General features: G+C 43.1%; 1 protein-coding gene across 3 annotated transcripts in view; it reads right to left on the minus strand.

The window, feature by feature from the left end:
• BCL6 (BCL6 transcription repressor) overlaps positions 1–17388 on the minus strand; it is a 106133-nt gene that overhangs the window by 52592 nt on the left and 36153 nt on the right. The window lies entirely within an intron of this gene.

Raw genomic sequence — 17388 nt, forward strand, 5'->3', positions numbered from 1 at the left:
TGTCTTGTTTCTTTTCCTTAAATAATATATTTCAAGATTATTTTTTATGCCTTTGAAATGTTTTGATACGGACGTCTGTGCCAGAGCCACTTGATGTTTTTTAATACTTCATATTATATGAGTGCGTGACATCAGTTTATGAAAATATCAATTAGCTTATTGGCTCAGGATAAAAATATTGAATTTTATTCTCCATATTTTTCCATTCAGTCAGTTCTTTGTTGCTAAATGGTATTATGGTACTCACAGCTGCAATATTGCAACCAAAATAAAACATCCAATATCTGCTGTAGCAAATATGTACACACATATTTGTGTATATATATATATATATATATAAAAATAACATATATTATATATATATATATATATATATATATATATATATATATATATATATATATATATATATATATATATATATATATAAAGATGCACATTAATACAGTTTAAACAGAAAGTTTAGACACTAAATTAAATATTTGTCAGCTGTTTCTGCTTGTAAGGGATAATTGGACACTACACGGTGTGAAGCCCGATACGGTGATAAGCAGCAAAGGGTTAATGAGCTTACTTTTAAGCCAAAGCCCACAGGAATGCCAAAGGGAATATTATTTAATCAAAAGTGCAAATAAACTCTGCATGATCAGGGTTGTAAAACAGCAAGAGAAATAAAAGGAGAGCACTGTTATACTCTGAAGATCCATACCCAATGAGCTACTGTGAAGAAGTTCTCTAAAACATTTGAAGAGTCTCCTTCATCATGGAGAGGAGGCTAATTGCTTATTGTTTTCAGAACCCATTCTATAATGTTAATATTAAGACTAGACCACTTGCCTTGGTCTGAAGGATGTAATGTATACAGCATCATCTCTTTCTATCTACCACTAAGCAAATGAAACAATGACATGTTAGATTACATATATAAAAAAATAAGCACGAATAGCATAATCAGTTGCTCCTCTAAGCATGGAAAGAAACAATCCGGCACTGGTTCTTCGTTAGGATAAAACTTTCATAATCTTTATTAGAAATATTAAAAGCATCGTGAAGGCCGAGGTATAAGTCAATACATGGAAACTTTACGCGTTTCGAACTACACCATGAACCGAAACACGTAAAGTTTCCATGTATTGACTTATACCTCGGCCTTCTAGATGCTTTTAATATTTCTAATAAAGATTATGGAAGTTTTATCCTAACGAAGAACCAGTGCCGGATCGTTTCTTTCCTTGCTATTTTCCACAAACCAGTTGGGACCCACCGGCGGATCCGAGGCACCCGCAAAGTTCAGCAGTCCGGGCAGCAGGTGAGCTGAAGATTTCCTTTATATCCATTTGGCTCCTCTAAGCATGCAGTTGATTGAGTATCCAGACCCAAAGTGTTATACTCAACTTCAGCGGCCCACCTTGGGAAGTACCAACAGGATCATAGTTGATATCTCAGCATTGGAACAGTGCCCGTATTTTGATTTGCAGGTAATTCATGGATGGCAGCACATTAGTATTTTAAGGATATATACAAATATGTATATTGACAATATATTTTTTTTATACAGGTTACCTAATATATCTATATACCTATATTCACACATAGGTAGACGAATTATATATATATATATATATATATATATATATATATATATATATATAAAATTCACTATATAAATATATATATGTATATATATGTGTATATATATATATAGATTATATAGTGAATTATAGATTTATATATTCATATAGTGAATTAATACCTTGTGTGTGTATATATATATATACATATATATATACATATATATACATACATACACATTTTATATATATATATACAGTATGCAAATGAGAAAGCCGCGGAGACACCATCACATGTTTCTCAACGCTGGCAGGAAACTATATATATACTATATATATACAGTATATATACAGTATATATATATATATATATATATATATATATATATATATATATACTGTATATGTATATATACTGCATATATATTTATTAGTGATGAATGAGCAGTAAAATAGTCGCATGCTCAGTACTCAATTCGAGTAGGATGGACGCTCGGATGGGCTCGATTCGAGTAATGCGTACAATGAAAGTCGAAGAGCATTTTTACAAAAGACCCCCCTAGGAGATCTGGGGAAGCCCTAAAATCACTGAGATGGATGGAAACTGCTCATGTGGGATAGAAACAGCATGGGTAAGATGCCTGGATGCATCTCTGACTCCTAGGTTGTTGCTGGGAACAATGTTGGCAGAGTATTATGCCACTTTTACGGACTGACAATATATGAGTTAAACATTATTTCCTCAATAATGACTTGTATAAAAGACAAAATAAAAAATAAAAAAAATCCTCCCCGACCCCTTAAGCTATGTTCACAAGTAGCGTTTATTCACTTTCTCACTGCTTTCAATATTGGAAAACGCAGCAAAAAAAGCTGCAAAAACACTGAAAGAGTTGACATGTGTCTTTTAAAAATGCAGCAGTTTACCATTTCAGTCAGGAAAAAAAAATTGTGTGCATTAGATTTATGAAATCGCATAGTTTTTGCTGGTACTGTAAAAATCATCTTTTAATTTGCATACAACTCATGAAAAAATGCTGCAAAACAGCACAGCAAAAATGCAACTTGTGAACATATAGCCAGGCCATCTCTCAATGTTTTTCCCTGTTGCCTATGACTACAGTAGAAGAAATAGAGAGGAGAAAATAAAACTACACCGACCAGTAGTCACCAGTAAATGTAATATTAATATTTAACTACCTAATCTGGGCATGTGGTATCTGTGACATGGACAAGACATATCCTGTGTAATTTATGAAGGCGGAACTCTGAAACTCACAAAGCCTGTGCGGACAATGAAGGAACTGCCAAAAATTGGAAGGAAGAGGATCTCCAATAAACCAATCAAGGTGCGTCTCATACATGTTCTCTTAAAATTGTTAGCTTGTGGGACACCTACACTCCTAAAGCCCATGCACTGTTTGCAAGGGCTGTCAAAAATTAGAAGGAGGGACTCAAATACACCCTGGAAGACACATAGAGGAAGGCCTCAGAATTTTTTTTTCCTCTTTAGTAAGAATGCAACTCCAAGACTAGTAAACTTATGCACTATATGTAAGTGCTGCGAAAAATTAATAGGGAGGATTCAAAAACACCCTGAAAGACACATAGAGACAGGCCTCAATTTTTTTTCCATAATTAATCATGGGACTCCTAGATTAGTAACCCTTATGCCCTATATTTTCTTTAGAAAAGCACCAGACAAGGGACCACCTAACCCTTGCCCTGGGAACTTGCCATATGTGTGTGCTATGGGGAAAAGTATTAACGCTTACTCCCTTTGGCCATCCCAGTTCCTTTTCCTGCCTGCTGTGGTGCTACAGATCCCTGCACCTCTGCGCTGCTGTCCTCGCTCTGAATGCCACCTTTCCAAGTTGGGTCAGTGACTTCATCGTCCACCATCTCACCTTCTACTTTCACACTCTCCTGACCTGTTGACTTAACAACATGACTTGCTGGCAACTGTGTTTCATCATCATTCATCCCTTGAGACAGTAATTGTCATTCCCCACCATCATCTTTTTCCTACCTTGACTGCTCAAATATTTGGGCATCACTCCACACGATCTCCTCATATCCCCCTTGAAATGCACATTTTACATTTGGTATGCAGTCAAGAGTGGTATTAATGGGGACTAGAAAAGAGTAGATGCAGGACTGAAAAGAATTTTTGGTTTTATGTTGCAGCAGCAAATACTCTACGAAAATACTCCTTGCCTACATGTTTTATTTACAAAACTAATACACTATCCTTTGTCCAGCAACTCTCCCCATACTAAATGCAGCTAAAATGAGTAATAATAGAGACTAGAATAAAATATGTGTAGGACTGAAAAGCACTTTTGATTTTACATTGCAGCAGCAAGGACTGTAAGGCAATAATCCTTGCCTAAATGCTTTAAATGCAAAACTAATATGCTGTCCTTTTTCCATCAATTCTCCCTACACTAAATGCAGCTAAGCAATATTAATAGGGTCTAAAATAGAATAGATGTAGGACTAAGAAGACTTTTGGTTTTACATTGCAGCACCAAAGACTATAAAGCTATAATCCCTGCCCTGCCAATATGCCTTTAATGCAAAACTAATACACTATCCCTTCTCCAGCAACTCTCCCTGCACTAAATGCAGTTAAGGGCGGTTATTAATTTGGAATAGAATATATGTAGAATTGAAAATAACTATTGGTTTTGCATTGCAACTGCAAAGACTGTAAGGCAATAATCCCTGCCTATATACCTTTAACCCCTTTACCAACTAGCAATTTTTCATTTTTCTTTTAGTTTTCTCCTCCCCTTCTTCCTATAGCCATAACTTTTTTATTTCCCGTCAATATATTCATATGGGGCTTGTTTTTTGCAGGACAAGTTGTACTTTTAAATTACACCATTCATTCTGCCACATATTGTATTGGAAAATGGAAACAAAAATTCCAAGTGCAGTAAAACTGCAAAAAAAAGTGCAATTCCGCAACTTTTGGCTTTTTCTTTTATCTATCCTGTTTACTATATGGTAAAACTAACCTGGCAGTATGATTTCCCAGGTCAGTATGAGTTCATAGCTACCAAACATGTTGTTATGGGTGTCAGTTGCAAATAAATTAAATAATTGCAACCGAAACCCGGGGTCCGCAATGCAGCTATAACCTGCTGCTAAGTTACCCACAGGGCAAAGCAAAAATAAATAGAATAGCAATAGAGATGTTCCAATCAGACTTGTGTTACTGCACACACTATGAGTATAACGGAACAGCAATATTCCCTGTTACATCATGGGAAATATGCAAAACAATACTAAGTCGCCGTAACCTCTGTTGATAGCACAGAGGAATGCTAAGCAAATGAAGTAAATGTAAAGAGGTGTGGTAACTGAACAATCTGTGTGTCTGCACAGGCAACCTGCCTGATCAACTGGTTCCTACTGCAAAGTAACCCTCTTGCTGAACCCGGTTGCAGTTGGTGTATCACTAGCGCTAAGCTGTGTCTACCTAGGTAGTCCACTAACAGCACCAGCACCGCACCGACCTGTCTGACATGCCTCTAGGAGCCCTAAGAGCTTACTGCCTGTCACCCAAACAGACAGATGCAGCGGGACCTCCACGCCTAAGCCCTAACACTAGCAGTATGTATCCAAGCTGGGCACAGAACAACAGACACCAAGATGGCGGTAGGCCAACACACGGTGCTACACATGCACCTCTCACAGAGACATGTTTAAAGCTTGCCGTCATGAGCATGACCGCACCTTTTAACCCCTTCAGCCCCCGGGCACTTTCCGTTTTTGCGTTTTTTGTTTTTTGCTCCCCTTCTTCCGAGAGGCGTAACTTTTTTATTTTTCCATCAATCTTGCCATATGAGGGCTTGTTTTTTGCGGGACGAGTTGTATTTTTAAATGAAACCATAAGTTTTACCATATAGTGTACTGGAAAACGGCAAAAAAATTCCAAGTGTGGAAAAATTGCAAAAAAAGTGGGATTGTACAATAGTTTTTGGGATATTTTATTCACCGTGTTCACTATATGGTAAAACTGATGTGTGGGTATGATGCCTCAGGTCGGTGCGAGTTTATAGACACCAAACATGTATAGGTTTACTTGTATCTAAGGGGTTAAAAAAAATTCACAAGCTTGTCCGAAAAACGTGGCGCACGTTTTGCGCCATTTTCCAAAACCCGTAGCGTTCTCATTTTTCAGGATCTGAGGCTCAGTTATGGCTTATTTTTTGCGTCTCGACCTGACATTCTTAACGGCACCATTTTTGCGCAGATGCTATGTTTTGATCGCCTGTTATTGCATTTTGCGCAAAATTTGCGGCGACCAAAAAACGTAATTTTGGCGTTTGGAATTTTTTTGACGCTACGCTGTTTACTGATCAGATTCATTGATTTTATATTTTGATAGATCGGGCATTTCTGAACGTGGCGATACCAAATATGTGTGTATTTTTTATTTTTTTAACCCTTTAATTTTCAATGGGGTGAAAGGGGGGTGATTTGAACTTTTAGGTTTTTTTATTTTTTTTTTAATTTTTTAAAACTTTTTTTTTTACTTTTTTTTTTTATTTTACTAGTCCCCCTAGGGGGCTATTGCGATCAGCAATCCGATCGCTCTGCACTATCTGCAGATCTCAGCTACAGAGCTGAGAACTGCAGATTTGCTGCTTCACTTTCAATGCCGGCTGTATTCCGGCATTGAGAGGAAGTGACTCATGTTAGCCACAGGCGTCATCACATGACCCTGTGCTACCATGGCAACCGCCGAAAGTCACGTGATCATGTCACGTGACTTCCGGCGGGGGCGGGGTAAGTCACTGTCATGGCGGCGCCCATATACATATCGCTGCCAAGACTTTGGCAGCGAAATGTAAGGGGTTAATGGCCGCGGGTGGAAGCGATTCCACCCGCGGCTAGCAGGCACACATATCAGCTGTTGATAACAGCTGATATGTGCGCGTCTCGCCGCCGACCGGCGGCAGGGGGCGGGGCTTACCGGCACACGATCCATGACGTATCTAGTACGTCATGGGTCGTTAAGGGGTTAAAGGTTAAGCCACGCCCCAAACACTCACCCCATTTTTGGGTAGTTGTGATGTTGTGATCACCTGTTATTGCAATGCAATGTTGTAGTGACCAAATAAAACATAATTCTGGAGTTTTGATTTTTTATCTTGCTATTCCTTCACCAATCAGAAAAATTAATTTTATATTTTGATAGATTTGAACTTGGCGATACCAAATATGTGTATTATTATTATTATTATTTTCAATGGTACAAAAGGGATGTTAGTTTAACTTTTAAGTTTTTGGGGGTTTTTTCATATCTTTTAAAACTTTTTTTTTACATTTTGTATTGATTTTATTATTCACCTGAGGGTACTTGAAGCCTACTCTGTCAAATCCCTTTTGCTGATCAGAGCGATGCTTCAGTATCCCTATGATCAGCAGAAATGCTGATCTCCTGTGAATGCCGGTGCTCTGCCGGCATTCACAGGAAGTGAGTCATGACAGCGACAGGGGTCATCAGCTGACCCCACGCTGTCTTGACAACCCATTAGCACCTCATGATCGTGTCACAGGACCGCCGATGGTGGCGAGGAACAGATCGATCTTTGTCGGAGCGCATTAGATCGCACTGTCAGAGTTTGACAGCGCAATCTAACTAGTTAACAGGTGCGCCTGTTAGCTGCACATGTCTGCTGATCAGATCTTACTGATGCTCTCATTCATTCTCGCCTGGATTATTGTAATTCTTTATTAATTGGTCTCCCTGTTACTAAACTCTCCCCTCTCCAATCCATTCTGAATGTCGCAGCCAGGATCATTTTCCTCTGCAACCGCTTCACTGATGCCTCTACTCTTTGCCAGTCATTGCACTGGTTGCCTATCCGTTACAGAATCCAATATAAACTTATCACTCTCACTCACAAAGATCTCCACAGTTCCGCACCACCCTACATCTCCTCCCTCATCTCTGTCTATCACCCCACCCGTGCCCTCCGCTCTGCTAATGACGTAAGACTGACATCCTCAACAATTCAAACCTCCCACTCCCGTCTTCAAGATTTCTCATGAGCTGCACCTATGCTCTGGAACACACTACCAAGAGCAATCCGATTAATTCCCAACATCCACACCTTTAAGCGGGCCCTAAAAATGCATTTCTTTAGACTAGCCTATCACCTCACTGGCCTGATCTAATCTAGTCCCTTGTAGCCCTTCAGAAAATTTACTTCCAGTTCTTGTCCCCTGTACCTGTATAAATTCTCACTGACGGGTTCATGCAGCTGCTTTTGAATACCCTATTAAATCGATGGCTGGACCATATATGACAAGTTTTTCTCCCCCCATTCACCTTTTGTCTCTCCCCTATTTCCTCATAGAATGTAAGCTTACGAGCAGGGCCCTCACTCTTCCTGGTATCTTAATTTTGTTATTTTGTATTGTCTCATATTGTCTGTACAAGTCCCCTCTTAATTGTAAAGCACTGCGGAATATGTTGGCGCTATAGAAATAAAACTTATTGTTATTATTATAGATCAGCAGACATGTGCGGGCAATAATGCAGACTCGACACGCAAGCCTGCATTAAAGGTAAAGATACGATCTAGGATGCACCAATATGTCCTAGGTCGTAAAGAGGTTAATGCAAAAATAATATATCTTTCCCTTCTTCAGCAACTGGCCCTACATTAAGTGCAGCTAAGAGCGGTATTAATAGTGACTAGAATAAAATGGATGTAAGACGACAAGGACTTCATTATAAGTTTATGCTCAAAATATACAAGGCTGACCTTCACCTCTCCAAACAAGCTTACTTCAACACCCTCATTACCTCTCTAGCCAACAATCCTAAACGACTCTTTGATACTCTCCACTCCATCCTCGGACCAACAGTTCTAGCCCCAACCACCAACCTCAGCGCCGATGATCTGACCAATTGTTTTAAAGAAAAAATTGACCATAAACGCCAGGAAATTTTGTCACAGCCTCATAACACCACACATTGTCTGCCCTCCTACACTTCATCTAGCTCACTTTCATTCTTTGATCCGGTCACAGAAGAAGAAGTCACCAGGCTCCTCGCATCTTCTCGCCCTACTACCTGCACCAGTGACCCTATTCCCTTATATCTCCTTAAATCTGTCACCCCAGCTGTCACCATTCACCTAACTAAAATATTCAATCTCTATCTCTCCTCTGGTGTCTTTCCTTCCTCCTTTAAACATGCCAGCATACACCCATAACTTAAAAAAACATACCTGGACCAAAACTGCACCGCTAACTACAGACCAGTCTCTAATCTCCCCTTCACCTCCAAACTCCTGGAACGCTTTGTCCACTCCTGTCTCATGCGCTGTCTTTCAGATTACTCTCTCCTCAACCTGCTACAATCCGGTTTTCTGCTCCTTACACTCTATTGAAACTGGTCTTACTAAAGTCTCTAATGATCTACTGACAACTAAATTTAACGGTCATTACGCTGTGCTGATTCTCCTGGATCTCTCTGCTGCATTTGATACTGTGGATCACCAGCTCCTCCTCACTATGCTCCGCTCTATCGGGCTCAAGGACACCGTTCTTTCTTGCTTCTCCTCCTATCTCTCTGACTGCTCCTTCACTGCATTTTTTGCCAGCTCCTCTTCCTCTCCTCTTCCCCTTACGGTCGGGGCTCCTCATGGTTCAGTCCTCGGCCCACTCCTTTTCTTTCTAGACATGGTCCCTATGGGGAAAACCATCAGCAGATTTGGCTTCCAGTACCATCTATGCTGGTGACACCCAACTGTATACATCACGCCGGCATTATTACAAAACACTAGCGATTGTCTGTCTGCTGTCTCCAACATTATGTCCTCCCTCTATCTAAAAATGAACCTGTGAAAAACTGAACTTCTCATGTTTCCTCCTTCTCCCAACCTTCCTAAACCCAGTATTACCATTTCTGTTTGTGGTTCTACCATTACTCCCCAGCAGCACACCCTCTATTTTGGGATTATATTTGACTCAGATCTCTCCTTCACTCCCCACATTTGTTCACTTACTCACTAATGTCATCTCCACCTCAAAAACATCTCTAGAATTTGACCTTTTCTTACCATTGACTCTGCAAAAACTCTTACTGTCACTCTTATTCATTCTCGTCTGGATTACTGCAATTCTTTACTAATTGGTCTCCCTGTTACTAAACTGTCCCCTCTCCAATCCATTCTGAATGCCGCAGCCAGCATAATTTTCCTGTCAACCACTTCACTGATGCCTATGCTATGTGCCAGTCATTGCACTGGTTGCCTATCTGCTACAGAGTCCAATATAAACTTATCACTCTGAGCAACAAAGCGCTCCACAGTTCCACATCGCCCTACATCACCTCCCTCATCTCTGTCTATCACCCCACCCGTGCCCTCCATTCTGCTAATGACCTAAGACTGAACATCCTCAATAATTCGAATCTCCCACTCCTGTCTTCAAGATTTCTCACGAGCTACGCCAATTCTCTGGAACACACTAGCAAGAACAATTTGATTAATTCCTAACATCCACACCTTTAAGCGGGCTCTAAGGCTATGTGCGCACTAGAAATGTGAAGTTTCTCAAGAAAATTTCTTGAGAAACTTCTGCCAGTGAAAGATTTCCGGACCTGCGGAAAAAATCCGCACCAAATCCGCATGCGTTTTTGCCGCGGATTTGCCGCGGATTTGCCGCGGATTTACCGCGGGTTTGTCCCTGCAATAAATAATAAAGATAATCGATAGACAGATAATGGATAGAGGGAAAGATGGATAGATGAATAGATAGATAGATAGATAGAGGGATAGATAGATAGATGAATAGATAGATAGATAGATAGATAGATAGATAGATAGAGGGATAGATAGATAGATGAATAGATAGATAGAGGGAGAGATGGATAGATAGATAGATAGATAGAGGGATAGATGGATAGATAGATAGATAGATAGATAGATAGATAGATAGAGGGATAGATAGATAGATAGAGGGATAGATAGATAGATAGATAGATAGATAGATAGATAGATAGATAGATAGATAGATGAGAAAAACCTATATAATGTTCCACCTCCCTGCATTTTCTAAGCTGGCACCCTTTAGTGACTTTCATGTGGTACTTAGGCTACTTTCACACCTCCGGTTTTTGCTATGCGGCACAATCAGGCACTTTGCATGAAAATCGCAACCGATTTTTTTTGCTGCCGGTTGCGATTTTCCTGCATAGACTTTAATTAGTGCCGCATTGTGCCGCATGGCCTTGCGTTCCGTCCGTTTTTTGCCGCATGCGGCAGATGTAGCCGATGCGGCGGCCGGATGGAACGTTGCCTGGCACGTTTTTTCGTGCGGCAAAAAAACCCGCATTGCGCCGCATTCGGCCGATGCGGCGCATTTTTCAATGCATGCCTATGGCGGCCGGATGCAGCGCGATGCGGCAATAACCGCATCCGGCCGCCGCATGCGGTTTTTGCCACTGCGCATGCTCAGTAGCATGCCGCAAGCGGCAAAAACCGGACTGGCCGCACAGGAAAAACTTATGCAAAGGATGCGGTGTTTTCACCGCATCCGTTGCATAGCTTGCACAGCCGGATTGAGCCGCAGAGCTCAAGCCGGATGTGTGAAAGTAGCCTAAAGGGTGCTTAGCCTTGTATTTAGCCATAAAATAAATAAATAATTAAAAAAAAATGACGTGAGGTCCCCCCATTTTTTGTAGCCAGCTAGGGTAAAGCAGACGGCTGCAGCCTGCACACCACCGCTGGCAGCTTCACCTTGGCTGATAATCCAAAACAGTGGGCACCCCACGCTGTTATTTTAAATTATATAAATAATTTAAAACAAAAAACGTGGGGTCCCCCCCATATTGGATCACCAGCCAAGGTAAAGCGGACAGCTGGGGTCTGATATTCTCAGACTAGGGAGGTCCACTGTTATCGGACACTCCCCAGCCTAAAAATTGCAGGCCGCAGCCGCCCCAGAAGTGGCGCATCCATTAGACGTGCCAATCCTGGCGCTTTGCCCCAGCTCATCCCGCGCCCTGGTGCATTGGCAAACGGGGTAATATATGGGGTTGATGCCAGATGTGTAATGTCACCTGGCATCAAGCCCTGGGGTTGGTGAGGTCAGGCGTCTATCAGATACCCGACATCACCAACCCAGTCAGTAATAATTAAAAAATAGACAACAAAAAAAGTTTTATTTGAAAAAACACTCCCCAAAACATTCCCTCTTTAACCAATTTATTGAAAAGAGCACAATCAATTCCACGTCCGGCGTAATCCAATAAGGGGGGGGGGGCACGGCGATCCATACCATAGTTGCTGTCCCAGTCAATGAAAAACAGAATGTTCCCCATTGGCTGGGAGAGCAATGCAGTGACCTGAGCTAACATCAATAGGTCAGCCCAGGTCACTGCAGGGGATGACGAGCGCTGCCATCAGGAGCATAGATGAGATCATTACCTTCTGTGATCATCTCCTGTACTGCTGACGTCAGCGCTGTCACTGACTTATCGCGAGAGCCCGTGACGTCACCGCTAGTGACAGTCTCGGGCCGCTCGCGAGACGGGCATAGACAGCAGTGACAGCGCTGACGTCAGGAGGCAGGAGATCGTCACAGCAGGTAATGATCTCACCTCCTGACAGCAGCGATCGTCATCCCGCGGCTCCCAGCACTGCAGGATGTCAGTGTCTGCCTGCGCTGCCGCGTGACAGGCTGCTGACACTGCGGGCAGACACTGACACTGCAGTGCAGGCAGCCGCGAGGCCGGAGCAGGACACACACTGCACGGGCACCTGGAGGTCGCACGGAAGTGCTTCTGTGCGGCGTCCAGGGAGTGTGACGTGTGTTTACTCTGCTCCTCTTCCTGGCATAATGACATCGCTTCCTGCAAAACCGCAGGCAGCAATGGGCATTACCGCAGGTAAATCGCGGCTATTCCGGTGGTATACCGCACATCATTGCTACCTGCGGAATACCCCCGGAATACCGCAGGTACCTGCGGAAATTAATGGACATGCACATTTTCTCAAGAAAGTTTCTCAAGAAAATTTTCTCAAGAAATTTTCTTGAGAAAAATCCGCACAGTGCGCACAACTATTTTTTTTTCTCATTGAATTTCATGGGAAATGTCTGCACAAAGATTGCAGACATTTCTCAAGAAATTTCCGGGGCAAATCCGCGGGTAAATCCGCGGGAAAAACGGTCTAGTGCGCACATAGCCTAAAAACGCATTTCTTTAGACTAGCCTATCACCTCACTTCCCTCATCTAATCTAATCCCATTCTGCCCTTCATAAAATTTACTTCCAATTCTTGTCCCCTTGTCCTTATGGTTTCCTTTTCTTTATGTACGTTTTTACACTCTATATGTATAAATTCTGGCTGGCGACCAGTCCACGCAGCTGGCTGGACTATATATCACAAGCTTCCCCCACACCCCATCCATTCACCTTTTGTGCCTCCCCTTATTTCCTCATAGATTGTAAGCTTACGAGCAGGGCCCTCACTCCTCTTGGTATTTGAATTATGTTATTGTATTGTCTCATTGTCTGTACATGTCCAGTTTGAATTGTAAAGCGCTGTGAAATATGTTGGCGCTACACTAAATGCAGAGTGGTATTAATAGGAAATAAAATATACGAGGGGTGATCCAAAAGTAATGATAATCGGTTATTTCTATTGCACACAGAAATTAAAATAAAATGTTTTCTTCTCTCTTAGGTACCCACTAGTCCAGGAAAAAAAAATCACTTAAATAGGCTATGGTTCCCAGGAGCTACATTCATTTGAATATGAACTGCCGAGGAGTGAACATCAAAATGGAAAAAATGGAAAAAAACGAGCTCAGAGCTGTCATCAAATACCTCTTCTTGAAAAAAATGACTACCAAAGACATACACAGCGACTTGGTGGAAGCATTGGGGGACTCTTCTCCTCCATATTCCACAGTTGCACGCTGGGCCAAGGAATATAAGCTGGGAAGAACATCGACGGAAGATGAACATCGTGAAGGACACCCATCCACATCCCTCAATGAAGAAAACGTGAAAAAACTTGAAGAAGTTGTATTGGCAGATTGAAGAGTGACTATCAGGCATGTAGCTGAGGTTACAGGGATCTCATATGGCAGTATTCAAAGAATCCTTGCAAAAGAATTGCATATGAGAAAGGTCTCCGCGCGTTGGGTGCCAAAAATGTTAACCGACAAGCAAAAGAAGAAACGAGTTGGCATTTCAATAACAAATCTCGAAAAGTTCCAAGCAGACAAGGAGAATTTTTTGTCACGTTTTTTGACCATGGACGAGACCTGGATCTACCACTTTGATCCCGAAACTAAACAACAGTCGATGACATGGAAACGAGCCGACGCCGAAGAAATTCAAAGTGTCAAGCTCAGCAGGGAAGGTTATGGCGTCCGTTTTTTGGGACGCTGAAGGAATTATTATGGTGGACTATTTGGAGAAGGGAGCCACTATTAATGGCTCCTACTACGCAGAACAAATAAGAAGATTGCGGGAGGCTATCAAGGAGAAAAGGCGCGGCAAACTGCGGGCTGGAGTGCTGTTTCACCAAGATAACGCGACGGCTCACAAAGCTGCATTTTCCATGGCAACCATTCAAGAAGCGGGCTTTGAACTGGTGGAACACCCCCCCTATTCGCCAGATCTAGCCCCCAGTGACTTCTTTCTCTTTCCTTGCCTCAAGGAACACCTCCGCGGCAAGAAATTTGACGACAATAGCGACGTGATAACCGCTGTTGGGATTTTTTTGAGGGTCAAGATCAAGAATTTTTTTCGAAGGGAATTCTAAGTTTAGAAAAGAGATGGACTAAATGTATAGACTTGTTAAGAGACTATGTAGAAAAATATTTTTTTTTAATATATTCATTGTGTTTATTATTGATTATCATTACTTTTGGATCGCCCCTCGTATGTAGCCCTGACAGGACTTTTTCTTTTAGGGTACAGCAGCAAGAACTGTATGGAAATAATATCTGCCTATATGTCTTTAATGCTAATAGACTACCCTTCTACAGCAGCTTTCCCTACACTGATTCCAAGGTAGCTCTCCCAATGATGCGATGTGAATGGGCAATTACAATAATGCCAGAAGCCAACATGACTACGGCATTACTGTGATTGACAGGCCATCTCCCATGCTTAGTGACTGAAAAACAGCAGTAAAACTGATAGACACATACCCCAAGCGACTTGCAGCTGTAATTGCAGCAAAAGGTGGCGTTACAAAGTATTAACTTAAAGGGGACGAATAATATTGCACGCGCCACTTTTCAGTTATTTATTTTTTTAAAAAAAGTTTAAAATAAGCAATAAATATCATTCACCTTCACAATTGTGTCCCACTTGTTGTTGATTCTTCACCATAACATTAAAATTGTTTCTCTTTATGTTTGCAGCCTGAAATGTGGGTAAAGGTTGACAAATTCAAGGGGGCCGAATACTTTTGCAAGGCACTGTAGATACTGAATTTAACTTCTGAATGTGCAGCATAAGGACATTTTTTCCCCAGCTTATATCTGTGTTCTTTATGCCATAAAAACAAATATTAGCTGTGTTTATATAGCATATAAATGACCATTCGTACTTATCAGACATTTTTATCCACACATTACCTTTAATATTCTTTAAGTGTGTTTACCACCAAATTAATCCCACACTGTTTTGTTTTTGTTGTTCCTTACCATTGGACAACCCGACTACCTCATTAGTCATTCTCTGCCCTCTTTGAGCTGTCAAGTTGGAACAGTTTAATTTGCTTTTACTGGAATCCAGCCTGGAACTCAAAAACGCTTGTGGTAGTTTCTCTACTTAAAAATACATGTTCACTTGTACAGGGAATAAATATTCCCCTTAATCGCTTATTCAAGTGACAGAGAATATACTATTTGTGATTTTAATATGTTAGAAAAACTACAATTCTTTCATAAAAGATAGATTGAAGTTGTGTTAAATAAAGAACAATGTTGGTGAATCAGTACAATTGCTCCTGAGACACAATAGAATCCTTTGCTCTAGTCCAGGGGTGGGGAACCTTTTTACTGCTGGGGGCCATTTGGAATTTTCTACCAACCTTCGGGGGCCGCACCAGGTTATCAACTTGAAAACGACCAGGCTATATTTGGTCAAACAATTAATTAACTCACCTCTAATGTGGTGGCCGGAGCGGCTGTGATGTTCGGTGATATTGATCATTTTGTTTCCCACAACTGCTTTTCCAGGTTTGTCTTGGTCTGGAGATGCTGAGGCATATACATCACAGGAGATGCTGAGCATGGACAGCACTAGGTGGCCGGCACAACGGACAGCACTAGGTGGCCGGCACAACGGACAGCACTAGGTGGCCGGCACAACGGACAGCACTAGGTGGCCGGCACAACGGACAGCACTAGGGGGCCGGCACAACGGACAGCACTAGGGGGCCGGCACAACGGACAGCACTAGGGGGCCGGCACAACAGACAGCACTAGGGGGCCGGCACAACGGACAGCACTAGGGGGCCGGCACAACGGACAGCACTAGGTGGCCGGCACAACGGACAGCACTAGGTGGCCGGCACAACGGACAGCACTAGGTGGCCGGCACAACGGACAGCACTAGGTGGCCGGCACAACGGACAGCACTAGGTGGCCGGCACAACGGACAGCACTAGGAGGCCGGCACAACGTACAGCACTAGGTGGCCGGCACAACGGACAGCACTAGGTGGCCGGCACAACGGACAGCACTAGGTGGCCGGCACAACGGACAGTACTAGGTGGCCGGCACAACGGACAGCACTAGGTGGCCGGCACAACGGACAGCACTAGGGGGCCGGCACAACGGACAGCACTAGGGGGCCGGCACAACGGACAGCACTAGGGAGCCGGCACAACGGACAGCACTAGGGGGCCGGCACAACGGACAGCACTAGGGGGCCGGCACAACGGACAGCACTAGGGGGCCGGCACAACGGACAGAACTAGGGGGCCGGCACAACGGACAGCACTAGGGGGCCGGCACAACGGACAGCACTAGGTGGCCGGCACAACGGACAGCACTAGGTGGCCGGCACAACGGACAGCACTAGGTGGCCGGCACAACGGACAGCACTAGGTGGCCGGCACAACGGACAGCACTAGGTGGCCGGCACAACGAACAGCACTAGGTGGCCGGCACAACGGACAGCACTAGGTGGCAGCACAGAGATTACCAGTTGGCAGCACAAAGAACACTAGGTGGCAGCACAAAGAGCACTAGGTGGCAGCACAAAGAGCACTAGGTGGCAGCACAAAGAGCACTAGGTGGCAGCACAAAAAGCACTAGGTGGCAGCATAAAAAGCACTAGGTGGCAGCACAAAAAGCACTAGGTGGCAGCACAAAAAGCACTAGGTGGCAGCACAAAAAGCACTAGGTGGCAGCACAAAGAGCACTGACAATGACAGCACTAGAAGGCAGCATGGAGAGCACTATGTGGCAGCACTGACAGCACTAGGAGGCTGCACAGATTACACAGCACTGAGGGGTTACACACAGTACTAGGGTGTACACAGCACTTGGGGCTACACACAGTAGTAGGGGGTACACACAGTACTGGATGGGGGCGCAGTGATGGGTTGCATACTCACAGTACAAGGGGAGGAAGAGTCACACAGCACAGGTCCAGGAGGCATGTACAGCAGGGAGGCATCAGCTGCACCTCTTCTGCTGTGACTGGAGCACAGGGCGCTGTTTACCCCGCCCTCAAGGTAAACCCTCAGCATGCGAGCACAGTCCCGGGTTCAGTCTAGAATGTACGGGCTGTAGTCAGGTCCCGAAAAGA

This window comes from Anomaloglossus baeobatrachus, chromosome 3 (assembly GCF_048569485.1).
Source record: "Anomaloglossus baeobatrachus isolate aAnoBae1 chromosome 3, aAnoBae1.hap1, whole genome shotgun sequence".
Classification (NCBI taxonomy): Eukaryota; Metazoa; Chordata; class Amphibia; order Anura; family Aromobatidae; genus Anomaloglossus; species Anomaloglossus baeobatrachus.